The sequence below is a fragment of the Phocoena sinus genome, chromosome 13 (genome assembly GCF_008692025.1).
Source record: "Phocoena sinus isolate mPhoSin1 chromosome 13, mPhoSin1.pri, whole genome shotgun sequence".
Lineage (NCBI taxonomy): Eukaryota > Metazoa > Chordata > Mammalia > Artiodactyla > Phocoenidae > Phocoena > Phocoena sinus.
Window position 1 is genome coordinate 60,460,856 of NC_045775.1, and position 24,254 is coordinate 60,485,109.

The 24,254-nt window shown below is 43.9% G+C and overlaps 1 protein-coding gene across 2 annotated transcripts in view; it reads right to left on the reverse strand.

Annotated features, from left to right (window-relative positions):
- Positions 1-22,847, reverse strand: part of ADD2 (adducin 2) — a 109,358-nt gene extending 86,511 nt beyond the window's left edge. For both annotated transcript variants that reach the window (XM_032653172.1, XM_032653173.1), the window contains exon 1: positions 22,451-22,847. The gene's annotated coding sequence lies outside the window, so the exon portion shown is untranslated. The remainder of the gene's footprint in view (positions 1-22,450) is intronic.
- Between the last annotated feature and the right edge of the window lie 1,407 nt (positions 22,848-24,254).

The following is a 24,254-nucleotide window of genomic DNA, read 5'->3' on the forward strand; positions in this document are numbered from 1 at the left end:
CCCCCTAGGTGGTCACAAACCACCAAGCTGATCTCCCCAAATGAGCCAAATATTTTTGATGAGACATATGTTTTTGGGTGGATGTACTTGGGCATCAGTGCTTTCCTGATGAATTTACTCACAGTTTGTTTTTTTTTTAACATCTTTATCGGGGTATACTTGCTTTACAATGGTGTGTTAGTTTCTGCTTTATAACAAAATGAATCAGTTATACATATACATATATCCCCATATCTCCTCCCTCTTGCGTCTCCCTCCCTCCTACCCTCCCTATCCCGCCCCTCTAGGTGGTCACAAAGCACCGAGCTGATCTCCCTGTGCTCTGCGGCTGCTTCCCACTAGCTCTCTATTTTACATTTGGTAGTGTATATATGTCCATGCCACTCTCTCGCTTTGTCACAGCATACCCTTCCCCCTCCCCATATCCTCACGTCCATTCTCTAGTAGGTCTGTGTCTTCTACTCATAGATTTTAAAGACCAAATGAGGTGCTGGGCCAAGTGCTAAGATGTGGCAAAGGCATAGCAAATGGTCCAGGAATGAAGAATTCAAAAGTAGATTCAAACAAGGAATCCAAACCTCAAGATCACAATCTAGAGCTCTATGGCATGTGCTCTCCCATCATGCCATGTGCTCTCCCATCATGCCACGTGTTCTCCCATCATGCCATGTTCTCCCATCATGCCACGTGCTCTCCCATCATGCCACAGCACAATCACTCAAGCAAGAGAAATTCATTCTGTCTTCTGCTACATTACCCTTTTCTTTATACCTTCTACACACGTTTTATGTTCCAGGGATAGTATCTCTTTATGGGTCGGTGGCTTGGAACCACTTACAATTTCAGACTGACTGACCTTTCTGAGACATTACTCCAGGATAAAAAAATTGTTTCCTTTGCACTCAGGGGCATCACAATTTGAAATTCAATTGTTTTGTACACTAGATCAACCACCAAAATAGTATAAGGGCATTTGCTCCTTTCAGCCTCTGCCTTCATATCACACTGGATACGAGGCCACTGTGACCTGTGCTTTCTTAGGAATTCATAATGGCATAAAATTTTTATGAGTTTAGAAAATCGTGACATGTTCTTGCTGATAGGAAAAACAGGTGTTTTGACATCCCAGATTGGTTGCCTCCACCCAGAACGGAGGAGACAGCTTGTATTCATAGCAGAAAATGGAAAATAGCATAACCTGTATGATTGTTTTTCCCCCCAGGCCACTAGGCCCTCACTTGTGGAGAACATTCCTGTGCTCAGGTTTGATGACCTGATTGCCTTTTGCCTTATCATGTGGGTCCTTTCCTCCTCCTCACTCATCCGCAGAGGTAAGGTTAGAAATGTCACAAATTGACGCAGAGATCAAAAAGAAGCCTCGTTTGTAATCTGTTGTTTGTCTCTATATCTTTGACATTACTGTTTGCTGTATTCGTCAGGCTAAGCTAGGTTATGCTACAGTAACGCCTCCTTCCCCCTGCCTGTGCTCTCCCTGACCGCACAAAGTAAAGGAGAAGCCTCCTTCTCCTACAGGAGGCTCGTCATTGTAGGCCCTACCCGGAATTGGAGGCATGTGCTTTAGCTCTCCTGGTGATTAGAATGTGTGGCCGCAGTGGTGATCACTGAAGACCTTTGCCATTGACGAGGTTTCCTGGGCCACAAGGCAGCATCTATCGCCTCTAAGAAAGTGAAAGCCTCTATCTTTTTGCTGCTTTAAATGTTGGCCAGAAGAACTGGCGATACTTCTACAGTGCATTCCAAGTGTATTACTTTAAATGTGGCAGCTATATATTTAAGGGATTTCGGGTTGTTAGAGAGGGAAGGTCCAAAATCCATTAGAGCACATGGAAGAAATTGAAATTAGTTTAGGAGTGCAAATACACATCAAGCCATTAAATAATTTAAAAGGTACTTAGTGTGGCATGGAGCCATACAAGTACGGGCACTCTTAAGCTGCTTGAGATGTTCTAAGTGAAAATGTTTGGCAGGACTAAACCTGAAGGCTGATGCGAAAAACCTGAAATTCTATAGGAAGCATTCTCTTGTGAAGGACAGTGGGGACAAATGTTTAAGAAGGGCGATCTCCTGGTCGCTAACGCCATGGGAAATTGTGTGTGTGGCAGTCACTGCCAGCTGCCCATGCAATATTCACCCCTTCTTTCTCACTAACAGAACTTCGATTTTATCCAAGGTACAGTGTGCCCCCTCAACCTCCATTTCTCAGTCTTCCCTGAAGCTAGAAGCAGCCATTTGATACAGTCCTAGGCAATAATGTGTAAGCAGAAGTCGGCAGGGAATTTCTGGGCAAGTGTAAGTTCCTGATAGAAATGCTATCCCTTCTCCCTCAGCACTTCCTCCTCCTTCTCTCTGTCCAGAAGCTATTCGGTGGACCAAAAAGTTCATTCGGGTTTTTCTGTAACATCTGATGCAACGTCAATAGTTGGGAGATTGGAAACGGAGTAGCTGGTCTGCAAACTTTCGAGAGGAAGAACACCACCTACGAAGCATGGCAGAGCAGAGAGACAGAAGGAGCCTGGCATGTTGATGACGTCGTGAGCCACTGAGCCAACCCTGGGCTGCCGAACTCTGAACTTTCTAAGTGAGAGAAATAAACCCCTATTGGACTAAGCTACTGCAGTTGGTTTTCTATTTCATGAAGTTGGAGGCAATACTTAATCAATATAGCGCGCTAACACAGACAAAGAATTCCCTGCCCAATAAACTTTGGAATTGGCACGGTAAACCCAGGTCCTTGTAACAGGACTTTGCCCAACCATTTATATCCTAGATGCCTGGTGATGCTTTGCGAGGAGGATAAAATACAGGGTCCCCCAAAATTTTGTTTCATGTTACGTTCCCTGAGAATAGTGCTCTACCAGATATACTTTGGGAAACAGTGTTCAAGGCGCCTTCTTCCTCCCACTTCTCTCCCCCTTCCCTCCCTCCAGGGCTAAGGAAACAACATGTCTTTGTAGGGCATACAAGTATAAATTCTTAGTGAAAGTTAAAACATAAAATCATCATAACTTTGCTTGCTGGGTTGAATAGTGAGTGCCTCCCCCACATACTGTGACTGTGACCTTACTTAGAAATTGGGTATTTGCAGAAAGTTAAGACAAAGTCATAGGGGTTAGGATGGGCCCTGAATCCAGCGGCAGGGTTGTTATAAGGAAAAGGAGATTTGGACAGAGAGGCACAAGGGACACACAGACACAGAGGAGAAGGCTACGTGACAGTGGAGGCGGATATGGGAGTGATTCAGCTGCAAAAGCCAAGGAACACCAGGCATTGTGGACCACCAGCGTCAAGCAGTAAGAAGTAAGGAAGGCTTCTTCCCTTAGAGCCTTCAGAGGGAGCACGGCCCTGCCGACACCTTGATTTCAGACGTCACCCTCCAGAACTATGAAAGAATACATTTCTGTTGTTTTAAGGCATCCGGTTTGTAGTATTTTTGTTAAAGCAGCCCTAAGAAACTAATATACTTTGTAACATTATAACAAAGCTTAAATAGCTGTAATTTTCCCCCTGTATCCAGGGCTGAGAATTAAGGATAGATGGAGACCTAGACTCTAGAGAGCCTGCCTCAGCCCCACCCATCTCCTCTACCATATTTTAGATTCTTGAAAGGAATTTATATTCTTCCTGTCTCTTTTCCTTGAAATCAAATAACCTCTTGAGAACTCTGCCATTAAAAAAGGGAGAAGGTGACATTTAGAAAGAAATGCCCTGAAGAGCAGCTTGTCAGGAACCCGGATTTGCAGTTATTATGGACGCCTACACCCTGGGTCAGTGCCTTGTCTTTTCTCGGCTCCATTTGCCTGAACCTATGACTAGGGGCGGGGTGGGGTGGGGGGAGGCGGGAAGGGTGGACTGGAAGATCTCTACGGGCTTTGCACCTCGACAGGCTGGAATTCCGGCGGCAACGTTTCATGTATGTGACATCTGACACGTTACTCAGAAACATAAAGACAGATGAGTTCATTTGTATATAAGAATCTTGCTTCCTAGGGTATTTCTTTGAACTGAACTAGAGAAAGGAATGCAATTTTATGTTTGGGGTAATGTTTGCCTTGGCATATTGATTCTTTAGAGAAAGGTGTAATAGAACTTGCTAGGTAATGAATGTGGGTCTTCCTTTCCTACCCTTAAAAGAAATTCACATTTACAAAATGAATTATTCACATTACAAAATATGTTGTTATTTTATGAACAAGTTTACTAAAGATTTCCTTTAAAATAAACAACAGAGCAAAATAGTGACTTCACCTGCTCTTTCCCAATCTAAACAACCCAAGATCCTTCAGACTTTCTTCATCTGAACTACTTTCCATCTACCTGACCACGTACTTTGTTTTTTCCTGAACCCCAGCCACTTTTCATCATACATTGTAAGTGTGATAACCAACACAGAGCACAATACTCTCAAAACTGAACAATGCACAGAAAGTTTAGGAAAAGAATACATCTTGGAGCCTGAAGGTCATTTTCTCAATGTATCCCACAGGTTACAGAAAATGCAGCGATGTCATGAGAAATGAAAGCATCCCTGCTTTTCACAAGGACACACAAGATACAATGTCTTTGTAAGGTACATCATGATATTGTAATTATCAGACAAAAATGTTTTAAATGCAAATAGGCCTTGTCAAAAATGGTTTGAGGAAGCCAAAGAGACTATAAATTCTGTAACACACACACTTTGGACATTTGCCTGTGGACATTTGCAATGTGATTTGTGCTTACCAAGGACACAGACACCTTAAAACAAGACACTGTCTCCCTAATTATGTAATTATATCAACAGCACTATTGACTCTTACATTGACAACAAAGGAGAAAAATAAGCCAAAATAATGAATTAAGTTTTTTAAAGTCATAAACTGCAGGTCTATGTGGGGTTACCTAGTTCTAAGTTTTTCTCATTCAAAAAATGAAATTAATAATCCCATCTACCTTATAGGGTTGTCATGATAACTAGATTTAAATACATTTAAGTATAAATGTATAGCATTGTCTTAGTCTACTTGGGCTGCTATAACAAAATACCCTAGACTGGGTGGCTTGTAAACAAGAGAAATTTATTCCTCACAGTTCTGGAAGCTGGGACGCCCAAGATCACATCACCGGCAGATTCAGTGTCTGATGAAGGTCTATGTCCTGGTTCATAGAGAGCTGTCTTCTTGCTGTGCCCTCATATGGGACAAGAGGCAAGAGAACTCTTGAGAGTCTCTCTGAGGTCTATTTTATAAGAGCACTAATCCCCATTCATGAGGGATCTGCCCACTTGACCTAATCACCTCCTAAAGGTCCCACCTCCAACCACCATCACATTAGGGATTGGGTTTCAACATATGAATATTGGGGAGATGTAAACATTCAGTCTATAGCAATCATTAATATAGTCTGACATGTAGAATGTACTCAGTAAATGCCAGTTACTACTATTATTATGGAGCCAAGTGGAAAGATTTGGGATATGCTTTAGAGAATTGAACCAATGGAATTTTCTGATGGATTAGACAAGAAGGTGAAGGAAAGAGAGAAACCAAGGACAATTCCAAGACTTTTGGTATGAGCAACTGGGAGGATGATGTAATGAAGAGAAAAGTGGGTTTGAGGAAATATCTCAGGAACTATAACAGGGTCATGTGAGGTTTGGTCTGAGATGCCTGTAAGACGTCCATGCGGAAATGTCAAGGAGGTCATTGGGATTACGAGTCTGCAGCCTCACCACTCAAAGTAAGATCCCAAGACCAGCAGCACCAGCATCACTTGGGAGCTTGTTGAAAATGCAGAATCTTAGGCCCCAGACGAATGAAATCAGAATCCGCATTTTAACAAGATCCCCAGGTGGTCAGCATGCACATTAAAGTCTGAGAAGCGCTAAGCTAGAGTTCTGGTGAGAGAGAGACTTCGAAGTCATCAGCATTTCAATGGAGTCTGAAGCTAAGGCCTGGACGAGCTCTCCTAGGGAGAGTCTGTAAGGAGACTAGGTGGCCCCGGGTAGAGCCATGGGGCTCTCCCACATTTAGAGGTCTGGTAGGGATGAGGGGAACCACACAGAGGAAGAGGAGGAACAGCCAGTGAGGCTAAGGGAAATCCAGGAGAGTAAAAGGTTCCAGAAGGCCAGAAAGTGGAATGTTTCAAGAAGTGTTCAACTGTGTTGAACGCTGCGGATGGGTCAGGTAAGATAAGAACAGGGTAGAGGCCATTAGGTTTGGCAACGTGGAGGTCATCGATGACCTTGACAAGAGCAATCTCAGTGGTATAGAGAGGACAGAATCCCAGGTGCAGACAGTGAGGAAGAAGAAGGGGGACGGGGAGCAAAGGCAACTCTTGCAAGTTTTGCTGAGCACGTAAAGAGAGAAATGGGGTAGTAGTTGAGATGCCTACGTAGGAGATACTAGAGCATGCCTGACCACCAAGGGGAATATTGCAATTGAGAGAGGCAGAGAGGGAAGGCGATGATTCATAAAAGGGAAAGACCAGCTGCTGGAGTAGTGGAGCAGCTGCTGGAGTAGCTGCTCCAGTAGTGCTGGAGAGGGAAGGGGCCCAGAACCCAGAAGGAAGGACAGCCTCTGACAGAAGAAGAACTCAGCTCATTGCTTCTGTTTCTCAGTGAACTCAGAGGCACCCAGCAAGGTGGGTGGGGTGGGGAGGGAAGGAGATTTAGAGAAAGGAGGAGTGAAGTAGTCATTTTGGAGAGTGGGAAAGTAAGTGCCTCAGAATTGCCAGGTAGTTAGGGAGTCTTTTGAGATTTTTGGCTATGCATTTAAGAAAACCCACACTTTCCCATAACATGCTTCATTCCTCCAAGAACGTCCTACCCTAATGCATGAGCCATAAATTATGAGAAAGTGCATCTTCTCCATCCATTCTCATTATTCCCGTAAGCATTTTATTACATTAAAGGTCACCATCAGAAGAGCAAGGCTAGACAAGGAGTCATTGCAGAGCCACAGCAAGATGGCGAGACAAAAGGACAGATGCCCTCTGTCCCCTCCCTGAGACTTATGGCTGGCGGTGACACAGAAATTAGTGACATGAAAACACGAGATGCCTCAAGAGAGGAAGTTTTTCCTCCTCGTCTCACAATTCACAAGAAGAGCTAGGAGATCCCTCATGAGACTAGTACTTTGGTAAACAACACCAGCTACTGTGAACTGCCTTTAATTGAGTTTTGAACAAGCCCCAAGTCAATAATGCCTCCTTGGTTACCGCCCTTCCTGCTTGGAAACCAAACTCATTGAACAGTCACATAATTCTTTGCAGCACCCACTAATCCAGCTACATACACCCCCTGTGATCCCAAAATCAAAAATCTAAAGCCTGCCTTTTGCCGGAGCACACGGCACTCACAGCACACACCTCACACCCTCAGCACCTGCATGCAGTGTATGTGGCCTCCTCGCGCCCTACAGCCACCTCTATTTTCCCTGTTTCAAAAACCCATTGCCTTGGGAGTACACACCCTCCAACTAGACTTCCCATCACCCCTCCTTTGGGCTAGCCTCTACCGCTCACCTGGTCACTCGTCTCGATCACTGATGACTTCAGCTCCTTCCTGGCTGACCGTCTGTCTTCCCCTCCATCACTATCCTTACTCATTCCTGATGATGTCGACTTCAGCCTCCACATCCATGCAGTGATCCACCCAACACCCAACCTCACATTTTCTTGGCCTCTAGAGCCAATGATCTCTCCTTTCAATCCAGCCTCAGCCACCCACTCCCATGGGCACATACCCTAGATTTTGCTGTCACCAGCAAGATCACCACCTCCCATGCCCTTCCAGCCCACCTACTCAGATATCCCTCCTCTAAGAATTCAGTGTCTCCAAGACCTCCTACTCGTGTTCTCACCCCAAAATCCACCCTTTACATCCCTTCTTCTCTAGCTTAAGTTAACTACTCCAGCTGGGTAACCACTTTGCAGAACACCTCTAACCCCTCTGTCCCTCTGTCCTCCACTATTCTTACCTTGCAGAGCCCCACCTTTGGCCAGACCCTACATGACCTTGATTCCAGTGTGCATCTGAGCGTTGACCCTTGCACACAACCGTGCAGACTGGACTCATTTCAAAATTCCCTCCACACCTTTCAAATGATTCCTTAACATTGCCAGGCAACCTGCCTTTCCCCCGTGTCGACTCTTCAAGAGGATCGTTTCCCACCTTCTCATCTCTCCTCAATTCTCTCCCATACCCTCCTCACCCCCACTCTCAGCCAATGGTGTCGTCTCAAATAGCATAATGAAATGCTTGCAACCGGCCCACGCTACCTCATTCTCCGACCCAATCCCACTAACCCACGTGAGTCAGCTCAGTGTCACCTCCCCAGAGAGGCCTTCCCTGACCACTCTGGCTAAAGCAGCCTCCTCTTGTCCACTCTCTGCTTACCTGAATTTATCTTCTGCATAATAAGTATCGGTGCCTGGCACCATTCGTTTGTTTGCATGTTTAGCATCTTTCTCTTCTTCCTAGAGGGTGACCTCCTAGTTTGCCCTGGCATTCCCAACGCCTGGAACAGTAGCTGCGCCTAGAGGGTGTTCAGTAAATCCTTGTCAACTGACTGACTGATATTCGTAGTTAAACCACGCAAACCTACCTACAACTGTAATAAATCACTCATTGCTGCTAGTATACCTCAATCATGGTTAAAACGTTATGGTAGAACACACATGACATAAAATTTACCATCTTAGCCATTTTTAAGAGCACAGTTCAGGGGTATTAAATATATTTATAACGTTGTCCAACCATCACTACCATACATTCCATAACTCTTTTCATCTTGAAAAACTGAAACTCTATAACCATTAAATAATAACCATCCATTCCTCCCACCCCAGCCCCCAGCCACCACCATTCTACTTTCCATCTCTATGATTTTGACTACTCTCAGTACTTCATATAAAAGGAGTCCTCCAGTATTTGTCTTTCTGTGACTGGCTTATTTCACTTAGTGTAGGTCCTCAAGGTTCATCCATGTTGTAGTATATGTTAGAATTTCCTTCTTTTTAAGGCTGAATATTATTCCACTGTGTGTATATACCACATTTTCCTTGTCCATAGGTGGACACTTGGGTTGCTTCCTTGTTTTAGCTAATGTGAGTAATGCTGCTACGAACATGGGTATACAAATATCTCTTCAAGTCCCTATGTCAATCAAATTTAAACATAGATTTTCTTGAACATCTTTTATTTAAACTTTTTTCCCCTTCCTTCACCCCCCCCCCCCTCAATTAACAGTAGGGCTGCTATCTGGGCCAAATAGATCTATTTTAAAGAGGTATTGGGGAATTCCCTGGCGGTCCAGTGGTTAGGACTCTGGGCTCTCACTGCCAAGGGCCCATGTTCGACCCCTGGTCAGGGAACTAAGATCCTGCGTGCTGGGCAGCACGGCCAAAATAAACAAATAAGTAAATAAATTTTAAAAATTACTATCCCTCTACTCGACCATCAAAACAACTCCTCTTTAAAAACTAAAATAAAATAAGGAGGTATTTACTGACTGAAAGTATAAAGACCAGAACTTGGAGTAAGCAAATTTAAAAAATGGAATCAATATTAAAGCTGTCTTCCTCCCTTCCTCTCTCCCTCCCTAAGGGAGCAGCCCCTCATAGTACAAACCACAACATCCTCCAGAGAAGAGCTCCAGAAGCAGCCTGTGCAGGAGGGAAGGATCAGGTACCCCGGTCCTGAAATCAGCCCCCTGACATCACCTTCCTCTCAGCAACTCTCCCCCAGTCTCCCATTCCACTCCCCCTCTTATGTTTCTGGTCCCCCTTTGAGACTAAAGAAAAATCCTTTCCCTGTTTACCTTAGAATGGCAGAGCCTTGCTGACATTTAAAAGACAAGAAACAACAAAAAAGAGATACTGTGGCATTTAAGCAAATGAAAAGATGCTCAGTGGCATTGATCATTAGGTAAATGCAAATTAAAAACACAGTGAGGGGCTTCCCCGGTGGCGCAGTGGTTGAGACTCCGCCTGCCGATGCAGGGGACACAGGTTCGTGCCCCAGTCCGGGAAGATCCCATATGCCGCGGAGCAGCTGGGCCCGTGGGCCATGGCCGCTGAGCCTGCGCGTCCAGAGCCTGTGCTCCGCAACGGGAAAGGCCACAACAGTGAGAGGCCCGCGTACAGCAAAAAAAAAAACAAAAATAAAAAACAAAAAACACAATGAGATACTACCCCACACTTATGATGGATAAAATTTAAAAACCAACAACAACAACAACTAACAATACCAAGTGCAGAACAATGAGAACGCTCACACATTGCTGGTGGGAATGCAAAACGGTGCTGTCATTTTGAAACCATTTGGCAGTTTCTTATAAAGTTAAGCATACACTTACCACACTGGAATCCCACTCCTGGGGATTTACCCAAGAGAACTGAAATCTTGTGTTTATACAAAAACCTGTAGGCCAATATATATATATATATATATATATATATATATATATATATATATACATATATATAGTGGCTTTATTCACAGTCATCAAAAACTGAAAACAACCCAAATGTCCTTTAGTGAGTGAATGGCTAAACAAATTGTGGTACAGCCATCCAAAGGAATATACAAAAGGGAGGGACTATTAATATTGTAACAACATGGTTGACTCTCAAAAACATTAGGCAAAGTGAAAGAAGTCAGACACAAAAAGCTACACTGTGTGATCCCATTTTTATGACATTCTGGAAAAGGCAAAACCAAAAACAGATGGGTGGTTGTCAGGGGCTGTGGGTGGAGGGAGAAGATTCACTACAAAGGGGCATGAGGGCCCTTTTTCTACTTTGATTGTGGTGGCGGTTACATGACTGTATATATTTGTCAAAATTCATAGGACTGGACTTCCCTGGTGGCACAGTGGTTAAGAATCTGCCTGCCAATGCAGGGGACACGGGTTCGATCCCTGGTCTGGGAAGATCCCAAATGTCACGGAGCAACTAAGCCCGTGCGCCACAACTACTGAGCCTGTGCTCTAGAGCCCGCGAGCCACAACTACTGAGCCCACATGCCACAACTACTGAAGCCTGTGCACCTAGAGCCCATGCTCCACAACAAGAGAAGCCACCGCCATGAGAAGCCCGTGCACCACAACGAAGAGTAGCCCCCGCCCGCCACAAGTAGAGAAAGCCCGCGCACAGCAACGAAGACCCAATGCAGCCAAAAATAAATAAGTTAATTAATTTTAAAAAATCATAGAACTATACATCTAAAGGAAGGTGAATTTTACTATATATAGCATATAATATCATATATAACATATTAATAAGCTTGACTTTTAAAATAAAAAGCACAAGTAAACAAATTAAAATGTGACCTTCTGCATAATACTGGGAGACACAATAGTAAATAATACCAGCAATACAAACAGCACCAGAAAAAATCATTTTTAAAGAACTGGTTTCTGATCCTACGGTAGTGGTGTACAGTGTGTACAATGTAGATTATAAAGCAAGAATGGAGACCTTCTCAAAATCTCAGTAACTTTGAAAGACTATTTTAGCAGGTAAAAGGTAATGGAGAATCTCAAATAGGAGAGACACCAAGATATTACAGATCAGCTCGTGGGCTTGCTCTGCAAATCAAAGCCCCTCTTTCTTGTCCCTGCTCATTTCCCAACGGCCTTGACCTTTCTGGGGCTGCAGCCACCCATCCGTAAAATCCTGGTGAACCCAATTCACAGCAATAAAAACAAAGCTCCCTTACATAACTAAAGCTATAGATCTGCTTTAGAACATTGTTAGCTTAATTAAGTATTGCCTTCTGGGTGTCCCAGTTACAGAATTTATGGATTTTTGTCCCACTATTATAAGTCAACTTAATTGATTTGTCATTTAACAGTATTCTCCAGCTATTTTCATTTTGTGTTTGAAGTTGACTAACGGTTAACATCGTAGTTAAGATGAAAGCCTCCAATTTTAATAAAGTAGCAAACAGAACAAAACAGTAGACATTCTTTTTTTTTTTTTTTTTTTTAGCGGTACGCGGGCCTCTCACTGCTGTGGCCTCTCCCGTGGCGGAGCACAGGCTCCTGACGCGCATGCTCAGTGGCCATGGCTCACGGGCCCAGCCGCTCCGCGGCATGTGGGACCCTCCCGGACCGGGGCACGAACCCGTGTCCCCTGCATCGGCAGGCGGACTCTCAACCACTGCGCCACCAGGGAAGCCCCAGTAGACATTCTTTGATTATGAAAAATGTTGAAAATATACAAAATTAGAGGGCACACCATAAGGAACCCCAAGCACCCATCACCTAGCTTCAGAGTAGACTGCAATTTGCCCAGGAGAGTCCGGTATATGCCTCCGGTTCCCAAGTAATTATTAGCAGCACCTCCTTTCACTCTAAAAGTGCCAGTTTAGGTGATAGATTACACTCAGCCTCAACAATTTTTAACTCATGGGCTATTTTAGTTCACCTCCAACCCCACTCATCCCCCAATAAGAAAAAGATTCTTTTGAGACAAATCCTAGACATTGTATCATTTCTTCCATAAGCAAGACAGACTTTGAAAAGGAGATTTTAATTCCCCTGACAGCCTTAACTTGATATAGCTTCAGTTCAGAAGTAAATATAACAAATAGTGGCTTCAAAGCTGCTAACAGTTTCATGACCTGTAACTTTAACAGAGCTAAGATATATAAAGCAGGATCCCCAAAACTGTTTTCAGTCTTAATGATCATTGATAAGACTGAAAAATGAAGCAATAATCTCCAAATTAGATGAAAACATAGAGACAACTGAAATTTCTTGTGCATCATAACTCCAGATTTACTTTCTGAACAAAGAAATGTTGGCACCCACAAATCCTTGCTTCTCATCCAGGTAAAAACAAAAAACCAGCAGCCCCTCCCCTGTGAGAATACAATCTGTTAGTTCACTTACTTTTTCTGTGAGTTCCTTACTTTCTAGGTCTAAATCAAATGTACTGTCAACTCTGACAAATGATCTTCCATAGCACTCGGGCAAAAAGTGTGACCCAGGTTCCTAGGAGAACTTTTCATCTTCTCTGAATTTTCATTTTTATCCTAATCTCTTTTAGACTATTAGCCAAACTCTTCTAATTTTCCATTTCCACTTTTCTGGAGTGTCTACAGAGAAACAACTGAGCTCATTAGAATTGTATGTAAACCGGGCTTCCCTGGTGGCGCAGTGGTTGAGAGTCCGCCTGCCGACGCAGGGGACATGGGTTCGTGCCCCGGTCTGGGAAGATCCCACATGCCGCGGAGCGGCTGGGCCCGTGAGCCATGGCCGCTGAACCTGCGCGTCCGGAGCCTGTGCTCTGCAACGGGAGAGGCCACAACAGTGAGAGGCCCGCGTACCGCAAAAAAAAAAACAAACAACAACAAAAGAATTGTATGTAAACTAAAAGTTAATCATTGAGTAGGGGTAGAAAAATGCTTCAGTGTTTCTGGACTATTCTAGATGGGAGAACATATTGGAATTGAGTTGCTAGGTGCTGCACCTATTTGAAAGCATTTTCATAACAGAGAAAAGCAAACTTCACCAGTGTTTGAATTTAAATCACGGCCATGCCAATAGTTTGTTTTATCACTATTATGCATGGCTTGACTGAAAATTAATACCTTGGCTTCTAATTCAAGATGGCAGGCCTAATCCCACCTACCACTATGTTTTTCTCTCTTCTTAGACTCCATTAAATTGATAAGGGAATAAAAATACATAATCCCACAATGACAAAGTAAAAGCACATCATTAACAGAGAAGAGAGTTCAACAAGTTTCTGAAGGACAAAAAGCAGATGGAGAACTGGTGACAAATGGTTGAAAGCAAAAGAAGCCTCAGCCTAGATTTCAGGCAGAGGATGTTGGAAGCAAGGAGGCAGATGATCTGTGTGGCAGAGCCCTAAAAATGTCCTGGACTCTGAGATGGCAGGTGTTATGGAGGGGAGGAATTAAAAAGAGAATGAACACAAGGGCACAAACTGCAGTCTCTATACAGAGCAGTGGACCCTGCCCACCCCCTCTCCCACCCCCAGAACACAGTGGTTCACAGCCAGGCAGACAGCTGTAGTTACCTCTGTATCTCAAACCGGTATGTATATACTGCTGTTTCTGAATTTATCAACTTGACTTCTGGGTGAGTCTTCTTAGAGAAACTGTACACACTGCAGGGGCGAACTAGAGCAGCTCTGACGGTGCCGGTGCCCTCAGAGTAACAGAATCCATTTGAACTTCACCCTGGAAGCATTTTCCACTGAGTGGTCCAAAGGTTGAGATGTTGGAGCCCCTGAGGAGGATGTGAAATCCTAGCATATTACTTGCCGTGAACAGTGAAAAACAGCAACCCAGTTGGATAATGAGCACGTTAAGGGTTTTCATCATTTACAATTACCTTACAGACAAATCGTAGAAACCAACTATGGCAATGGAACACAATGAATATTTTATCAATTTTGATAATGCAGAAGTAAATGTACAGCTAGAGGGAAGGAGGAAGCAGGCAAGGAGAGGTGATGGTATTGGTATAGCCTTATCTTACAGAGTAGAGTCAAGTGACCCAACCAACAGTCCATGGGATGAGAAATCTGGTTTTTATAAATGCATTGTCTGGTGTGGCAGGGGTGACCAGAAGGCAGTGAAGGGATGTAGGTGTGGTGTAAATAGACTACATCCTTGACTCTCACGGCAGAAAGTCACTAGACGATGATCAAAGTCGATAAATTCAGAAACAGCAGTACACAGAATGGAAAACACAGCTAAAATTGGTTTGCCTGTGGAGAAAGCATTTGGGGCGGGGCAGGGATTGTTGCTTTCTGTCAGAAGCCCCTCAGTCCTATTTGATTTCTTAACTATACACGTGCGTTGCCTTAAAAACAATAAAAATTGGGGGACAGGTGACGAAGAAGGAAAAATAATGGTATGTTTTATGAAATACAATAAAGGAAGTCTTCTGCAATATACGGTCGGAACAAGCATGGAATGGGTTAAGCTGGATGCTGCATAACTATGGTAACAGATGTAGCTGATTTAGGACACAAATGAGGCTGTTGGAAGGATCTAAGAGAAAGGTGGTGCAAAGAGGGAAGAAGAATAAATTCTAAATAAAGGAATGCTGGGATAACCAGGATAGACGCTCTGCCACCTGACACAAGTAAAGGTGGAAAGAACTGAACCTGCCCTCACTTTTCCAGTGTCTTTTCACCATCGATTTTTACAAATAAAAGCCAAGAGATCCTTATATCGGCGCCATGCAGAGTAAAGAAAGCAAACACGATGAAATTCATACTCAATAAAATAATTTAGGTGGAAAACCATGTCCGTTAAATGAAATTCCGTCTCCATAAAGCCCCCATGCATTTCAAAGTTTAATAACTTCATTTGTTCTTCGAGAAAAACAATTTATAAATGACACTTAAATGCACACGTATTGGCTTTCCCTTCAATAAAATGATTCACAATTGAGCATATGCAGTTAACTACCCCTTTCAAGATTCCACAGAAAATTACTGCAGGAATATAAAAATAGGAACAAATCTGCATCACTTCTGGTTACCAGGAAGACTGCCATCCACACGGTAGAATCTCTGAGGAATCGACATCTTTGTAACATCGATTCTTCCCATCCAGGAACATGACATTCGATTTCTGGAGTAAATATTGGTAGTTCCTATTTTCTGTGGAAGTTGTCCATTTCATCAAGACTTTCACACGTTAGGATACAATAATGCATAGTGTTCTTATGATTTCAAATCTCTTCTTCTCCCCTTCACTCCATATATCATTTCTAGTGTTGTTATTTTTTTTTTCTTTTTTCTTTTAATAAGGCTTGCTAAAAGTTTGTCTGTTGTGGAGAGGGGGAATGTCCAGAAAGATGGTCTAGCCTACATCTCCAAGGAAGGAGATGTAAAGCAGTAGGGGTAGGTACGGAATTTGGGCTTTATCCTGAGGGTAGAGGAGTGACAAGATTCAATTTTTGTTTTGGAAAGATCACTGTGGATGGATGGAGAGAGGTTGGGCTCCATGTAGGGAACAGAAGCCGGAAGCTCTTGAGTAAGCCAGAGTTCCAGCCGGACATTATGGCTGTCTGAAACAGGAGCCCAAGCAAACTAGACTAGCAGGATGGAGGGCAACCTCATCAACCTAGGGACCAAGGTCTAGCTGGACTTCATGGAAGCTACTAGAACTGGAATCACTGTGGCCACCTCAAGGGAGCCAAGTGGCTTCTCTAAATCGGCGAGATAAGTAGGGGGATGACCCATGATCTATCCTCACCCTAACACCCTCCCCTGTTTGGCCTTAAATGGCTACCAGCCCTGAGGTTCCAAGTCTTCACAGGTTCATGCCTGGTCCAGTCAGCTGTCTGTGTGTGGGGATGGGGTGGAGGGTGTCCAATGGTCCTTAGTGCTGCCATTCACAGAAGCCAGAGGGATTTGCTACTTGGCTTGATAAGTTTGTTCCAGCCACTTCAAGGCTGGGCCCAGGGAAGACCATTCTAAGTATTGTATAGAGCACTGAAAGTTGTTTTCTGGCTACCACATCCTAAACTCCCTAACCTCCAGGTCCTGCTTGGGTTGTTTGAAGGTTGAGGTCCTGGGTCAGATCAAGTATGTTAGGGATATTTACTGGTGGGCCAAGTGGCACTTATTTATATACTTATGTATCTTTGTCTTTAGCCACAACTGTTGGGTTGACTTGAACCAACCTGGTTGGAAGCTTCACTGAGGGCCCCCTGGGCACACGTCAAGACTGGGTCCAGGCACTCAAGGTGGAAGGTGCTGAAAGAGTCCCTAGAGCCTTTTGATTTATACACCCACCCTCTCCCCAACCACATCACAGCCCTTCCAGGACTTTCAGGCCTGGAGCTTAAGGATTATTCTAGGTCTCAACTAGGAGAACACACCTGCCTCTTCCCAGGAGAGTCACTTATTGAATCATGGGCTGGCTGTTGTTGGCTGGCACTATTTGTACCATATCTTCTTCGTAAAGAATATGAGCCTATTGTCTGCTGTCTTGCTGTTCTCTAAAACTAAAATAGATCTGTCTTCCTTTGCCTGGCACTGTTCCAATTTTAGCATTGAAAGCCCCCCATCCCAGGAAACCCACCAGTCCTGGGCAACCAGGTCCTAAGTAACACACCATCAAATAACTCTGTGTGTGTGTGTGTGTGTGTGTCTATATACATGCATATGTCTATGATAAGTGGATATCAAAAGGAAAGCAATCAAAAATATGATGATAGTGGAAGACTAACACACTTCTTGTAATCTCTGACAGATCACCTAGGTACAGAGAAAATTTTAAAAGAGATTTGAACAATATAATCAGTAAACTTGTTTTAGTCCATACAATCAAACATCGTACTCCACAGAGAATAGGCTTTCTTTTCACTTCATTCAATAACGTTGGCGAATCTTTCATTTGGAGCTTATCCTGGAAGATAGACCAGGATGAATTTTTGCTGGAAGCTTGCCATTCTTTGAGTCCAGGGCATTTTGCTATTGTTGTTGAAGACAGAGGCAAGTTTTGTTATTACTGCCTTAAAATTCTTTCAGACTAAATCTATGGCAGTTAAGGTATATAGAGTCAAATTTGGGGCTGCAATCTCTCTTCTAGAGGTTCAAAATTCTATTCCAAGAATCTTCGGTCTGTCAAAATGCTTGAATTATATAGCCCAAAATGCTTGAACTGTATAGAAATCCCTTTTGAAGGAAAAAAAATATCTCATGGACCGAGGGTTGACCTAAGTCACTTTTATTAAAATATAACTTAAGTATGTACACTCATAAAGACCAGTTCAAATACTTACACTTTATAACTTTTATAAAACTAGAATGCCAAAACAAATGTGCAAATAAATACAACTATCCAACTTTAAAAGGTCAAGTTAATAAAATTAATTTACTTCAGCAGATAATATTGTTTTGCTGAAACTAAAATACCATTTGGGTTTAACAATAGAAAGATGTAGCTGCAGGTCTAGTTACTACATACTGCCATTATCTGAATTTTTCACTTCAACATATTAATGCAAACAATACATAAAAATGCAAAACAATATTAATAACCTCAAAAATGTGTCTGCTACTTGAAGATAGTTCAGATATCATAACTTAAAATGCTGATATCAAACCATCCTGGGGTACCTACATAAATGAAGTGCCATTTCACACTAACAAAAATAGTATTAGTTGCTAACATTTACTGAACATAGATATGCTCCAGGTATTTCACATGTAATACCTGTAATCCTCACAATCTTACTATGAAATCAATAACGCATATTTATCCACATATTACTGTAGCAACAGAGAGGTTGAGTAACCTGCCCAAAGTCTCACAGCTAGTAAGTGGAAAAATGGATTTGAAGCCAGGCAGTCTGGCTCCACTTAACCATTACACCAAATTAATTGCCTGTCTCATTGCTTTGGACATAAGGTACTTATTGGGAGATTGCTAAATCTGCACTAAATGGAGATCTAATCCAATTATTCTAAAACCAGCAAAACCAACTCTTTCATTGTGTTTTTACTACAACACCTGCTGCAAATAAATTGCTGCAACTTGGTCCAAAGAAAGGTGGAGCTGGCCCAAGAGCTTCATTCCTTGACTGTATAGCAGCGGTCACCAGATGCTGTTCTTTTTTGAGTCTGGCGAGCCTGTGCCCTGGGTGGACTCACCACTCTCCCCAGGTGTCTCGATTTAAACTCCCCTCCCCCTCATCTGTGCTGTGGCCCCAGCCACCAGGCCTGCTCCTGGCCCACATGGGAAGTTACAGAGGCAAACAGAGGCCCCAGCCTTGCTTTGGGGGTTGCCATCAAAATGATCCAGAACATGGTTTTAATATTTATTATTGAAGATTATCACTGAAATAAAACCACTGAATTTTAGGGAATACACAGACCTCTCAAAATACATATATTCGCAGAACCCCAGGGGTCCGAGACCTGTGGGGTAGTAGCAGGATCCCTCACACTAAGGGACACTCTAAAAAATGCTGAGTGAAACCCATGTGTCTGATGAGGGCATGATTTAGGACATCTTTCCAAACACTGTATCATATCTGAAAAAAGCTCCTTTCTGCTCTTACAATCAAGAACTGTTGTGCTTCTCTAAAGAAGTTTTTATTTCGTGTTTTTATGTCTGGACACATGACATTTTGTGTTTCATGCTTTTCCTGCACAGCTCTTTTTTTTTTTTTTTAACATCTTTATTGGAGTATAGTTGTTTTACAATGGTGTGTTAGTTTCTGCTTTATAACAAAGTGAATCAGTTATACATATACATATGTCCACATATCCCCTCCCTCTTGCATCTCCCTCCTACCCTCCCTACCCCACCCTCTAGGTGGTCACAAAGCACTGAGCTGTTCTCCCTGTGCTATGCGGCTGCTTCCCACTAGCTATTTTACATTTGGTAGTGTATAGAAGTCCATGCCACTCTCTCACTTTGTCCCAGCTTACCCTTCCCCCTCCCTGTGTTCTCAAGTCCATTCTCTAGTAGGTCTGCATCCTTATTCCCGTCTTGCCCCGAGGTTCTTCATGACCATTTTTTTTTTTTAGATTCCATATACACGTGTTAGCATATGGTATTTGTTTTTCTCTTTCTGACTTACTTCACTCTGTATGACAGACTCTAGGTCCATCCACCTCACTACAAATAACTCAATTTCTTTTCTTTTTATGGCTGAGTAATATTCCATTGTATATATGTGCCACATCTTCTTTATCCATTCATCTGTCGATGGACACTTAGGTTGCTTCCATGTCCTGGCTATTGTAAATGGAGTGGCAATGAACATTGTGTTTCATGACTCTTGTTGAATTATGGTTTTCTCAGGGTATATGCCCAGTAGTGGGATTGCTGGGTCGTATGGTAGTTCTATTTTTAGTTTTTTAAGGAACCTCCATACTGTTCTCCATAGTGGCTATAGCAATTTACATTCCCACCAACAGTGCAAGAGTGTTCCCTTTTCTCCACACCTTCTCCAGCATTTATTGTTTGTAGATTTTTTGATGATGGCCATTCTGACTGGTGTGAGGTGGTACCTCATTGTAGTTTTGATTTGCATTTCTCTGATGATTAGTGATGTTGAGCATTCTTTCATGTGTTTGTTGGCAGTCTGTATATCTTCTTTGGAGAAGTGTCTATTTAGGTGTTCTGCCCTTTTTTGGATTGGGTTGTTTGTTTTTTGATAATGAGCTGCATGAGCTCCTGCACACCTTTAATCACAACTTGTAATCAGATACTCGTTTTTCGAGATTTCTTCGTGATTGTCCGTTTCTTGCATTCGGCTGTAAATGTTGTCAGGGAAGAGACCATGTCTGTCTGCTTCACCCCTTTGTTCCCAGCACCTCTCACAGAATCTGTGCAGAGTAGGTCCTCAGTGAATGTTTCTTGAGTGAACGAGTGAGTGAATGAGTCAGTGAACAAATAAAGCATATGAACCGTAGGCTGGTCAATTTCCCTTTTCGTGTGAGCTGCTAGAAAGTTCAGAGCTGGATTTGTTTGCCTCTCATATGTTTGTATTTTTGCATTAGCCTCATTCTTAATACAATTTTATGTCTTTACCTTTCGCTTTCTTTTTCTTCCCATCTACTTCTAAGTCTGCCTTGCTATATTTTATGAATCCCTGTAAACTGTCTTAAATCCCTTGTAGAACACAGTAGGTGATAAATATATTTATCAGAGTCTTTTTTATATGTATTTAAAATCTTAACCCTAAACCCTCTGCCAACAAACACACTTGATCACCTGTAAACTCTTAAGAATAGCTGAGAGTTACTAATTCCAGCACCAAAAAAGAGTGATTCTCCAAAATGTATTGACATCACACTGATAATGAAAAGTTTGCTTTTACTGTGTCCTTCTAGGGGTGGGGGGGTGGGGATTGAAGGTAAGTGGGGGGGTGGGTTCTGAGCAAGATCTTGGTCCGCAGGCAGAATGAAGGTAGAACATTATAAAGTAGAAATATTAAATGGCCCAGCTCCTTTTTAAATCTGTAACATATACTCTTCATACGTCAGTGAGAGGGGTGACTTGCAAGTGTGAAACTTCACAGCTCTCTTCCCTGGTCATACTCATTTAAAATTTAAAGCACTTTCACTTCAAATGTTACCAACTATTTTTCCCTTAAAATAAAACATCATTTTCAAATCCCACGAACGAGGACATACCTCACCGCACAAGTTCAACATCTCCTGTATCTCCACCAGATCCACACCCTAGATGTGAGAGGCGGGAGTCCACCTTCCCCATCCTTTGCTCCTGCCAGGACGCCGGAAACCCCTCATTTGGGGTTAGTCAGAAAGCACAAAATGTCCCTTTAGGAAACTGAGATTTGATTTCTAGTATTAATAAGGTTCATTTGAGCTGATTGAATCTTAGCCGACAAACTGCAAGAGGAGGGAGGAGTAGACATAAAGAAACAGATGGGTAATAATCATGTGTCAAAGATAAAGGACAATTTTCAAAAGAATTGGATAGGGTGTGGGCTTAGGGGCTTTTCTCCCCCTTCTTTTCTTATCTCTCTCTGTCTCTGTCTCTCTTTCTCTCTCTCTCCCCACCCACCCGCTTTTTTCTTCTTTCTTTTTTGTCAGGGGGTGGAGATTAGAGAAGAAAAGAAAAGGGGAGAAAAGGCAAGACAATAGGCTAGACCCGAGCGCCCGATCAGCATCCTAAAGCAGTCTGCCCCTCCCTTCCCCCCAACACCAGGTAGACTGGCTGTGGTCGCGATTTCAAAACAAGCAGACGATGCCCACCCTCCTCGCGGGTGGTGCGTGGCCTCCTCCCGGGTGCAGGAGGGGAGGGGAGACAGGGGAAGAGAGGGGAGGGAAGACGAAATCTAAGAGATGAACAGCCTGGCCCGATCTCCTCGGGGACAGTGGCCTTTTTTCCCTCCAAAGTGGTGGAGTCGCATAAAAATTCAAACCCCCTGGGGTCCGCTCACGTGCCAGCGGCCCTCCTCCCAAGGCAAGCTGCTGCCGACGCCGCACCTGCTAGCCCCGCAGCTGCGGCGTCGCCACGGCGATGGCGAGGCCCGGGGAGCGCGCCCAGCCCTGCCGAGCGGGTCCCGCGGTTCCCCGGGAGGGCGGCGGCGGAGCGCGGAGGGAAGGGAGGGGCGGCCCCGCGAGGCGAGGCTTGCCGCCCGCCAGCCAGCCCGGACCGAGAAGAAAGCCCCACCTGTGAGGCGCTGCTCTCGGGGTGGGTGGGTTCGATCTTCCCCAAGCAGAGGCCAGCGCTTGGCAGCCCGCTTTCCAAAGAACCTCCAATGTTACATCAGCAACAGAAACCTTTAGGCATAAAGCACAGACGAGGGGAAGGGCTGCCTCGCAGACGCACTCACTAACAGACGCTCACCGATCTGGACCAACCAGCTCCCGTTCGGTAGAAGGATGCTGTAGGGGGGTCTCAAATTCGCTTAAAATAAACAAAACCAAGGCCAGCCCATGGCGCCCATTCCCAAGACGGGCTTACCTCCTGCAAGGCATCTTATCCATCTCTCGTCTTCCGCTGCGGGTTGTTGGGGGTTTGTTCTGTTGGTTTTTCTTTTGGGGATCTGCTTGATAAATGCACCCAGCTAATCGGCAGAGCAATGTTTTCTACTCATCCTGCAGCCCCGCACTTGCCAGAGCTGCCTGGAATTCCACCAGCAACGCAGCTTCTCCGCGTCAGTGGTAATTACAGACAACAGAGACTGCTACTCCTTGACAAAAGGCTTTCGTTCCCGCTCGTCCCTTACAGCCCCGATGTCAGAATTAAATCCATTTCCAGCACGAGGCTAGGAGGAAATGAGAGCTCTCTCGGCCCTGTGCGCTGACAAAAGGACGCTTGGCGGTGCCCACAGCGCCCCCTCTAGCGGGCCGCTGCCCGGACGCCCGAGGGCCGCGGTGCTGCAGTGCCCCCGCCCGCTCGCAGTCTCGCCGCCCGCGCTGCCGCAGTCCCGCCGCCCAGGCCCTCTGCTCACCGCCACTTCCGCACCACGAGCTGACCGGAACAGCCAAGAGCCAGTGTGAGGATGTGGTCACTAGGAAGAAAATCTGAAACTTGAGCTCAGATAGAGGTTGTATCCTCTTGGGATTAAATAGAAGCAAAGTCTTGTATTTGTAATATTTTTTGTCTAGGAAGGACATCTTGCTTTAGAAGATTAATTCTATTCATAATTTTAATAGCAATTGTTTGGCCATTTGAATTCCAAGCCAAAATCATCCCTATTCTAATGATGACTCCGTTTTTCACAAGGGCAAAATGTTTCTTGTTGCCCTACCCTCTGGGGTTATGGATGGGCCCAGCTCCCACCAATTCTCACTACTTCCACCTCTCACCCGCTCCCCTCTCGCAGTCTCCCACCCCGGCGGGAACAGGTGTTTGGTGAACGTGCAACTGGAGGGAGAACCAGAATACTTGGTTACGTCCCAGACATGCCATTAACCAGCTGTGTGACCCTGATGAAGTCACTTAACCTCTCTGGGCCTTATTGTCTTACTCTGTAAAATGACAGTGTACCTAAGGCACCTCCCACTTCTACTTTCTGATAGTGTTTCTCAATGTGGGGCCCTCAGAAAGTAGGGATGTCAAGTGCTAGCTTGAGACTTTAGGCCCCATAATCTTTAGTCTTTAGACTTTAGAGCCATAATCTCCATCAACTCCCCAAAGCTCACCTAAATCAACAATCACACTATGTTTTTTTTTTAACATCTTTATTGGAGTATAATTGCTTTACAATGGTGTGTTAGTTTCTGTTTTATAACAAAGTGAATCAGTTATACATATACATATGTCCCCATCTCTCTTCCCTCTGTGTCTCCCTCCCTCCCACCCTCCCTATCCCACCCCTCCAGGCGGTCACAAAGCACTGAGCTGATCTCCCTGTGCTATGCGGCTGCTTCCCACTAGCTATCTATTTTACGTTTGTTAGTGTATATATGTCCATGCCTCAAGTCCATTCTCTAGCAGGTCTGTGTCTTTAGTCCCCTCTTGCCCCTAGGTTCTTCATGACTATTTATTTTTTTAGATTCCATATATATGCGTTAGCATACGTTATTTGTTTTTCTCTTTCTGACTTACTTCACTCTGTATGACAGTCTCTAGGTCCATCCACCTCACTACAAATAACTCAATTTCATTTCGTTTTATGGCTGAGTAATATTCCATTGTATATATGTGCCACATCTTCTTTATCCATTCATCTGTCGATGGACACTTAGGTTGCTTCCATGTCCTGGCTATTGTAAATAGAGCTGCAATGAACATTGTGGTACATGACTCTTTTTGAATTATG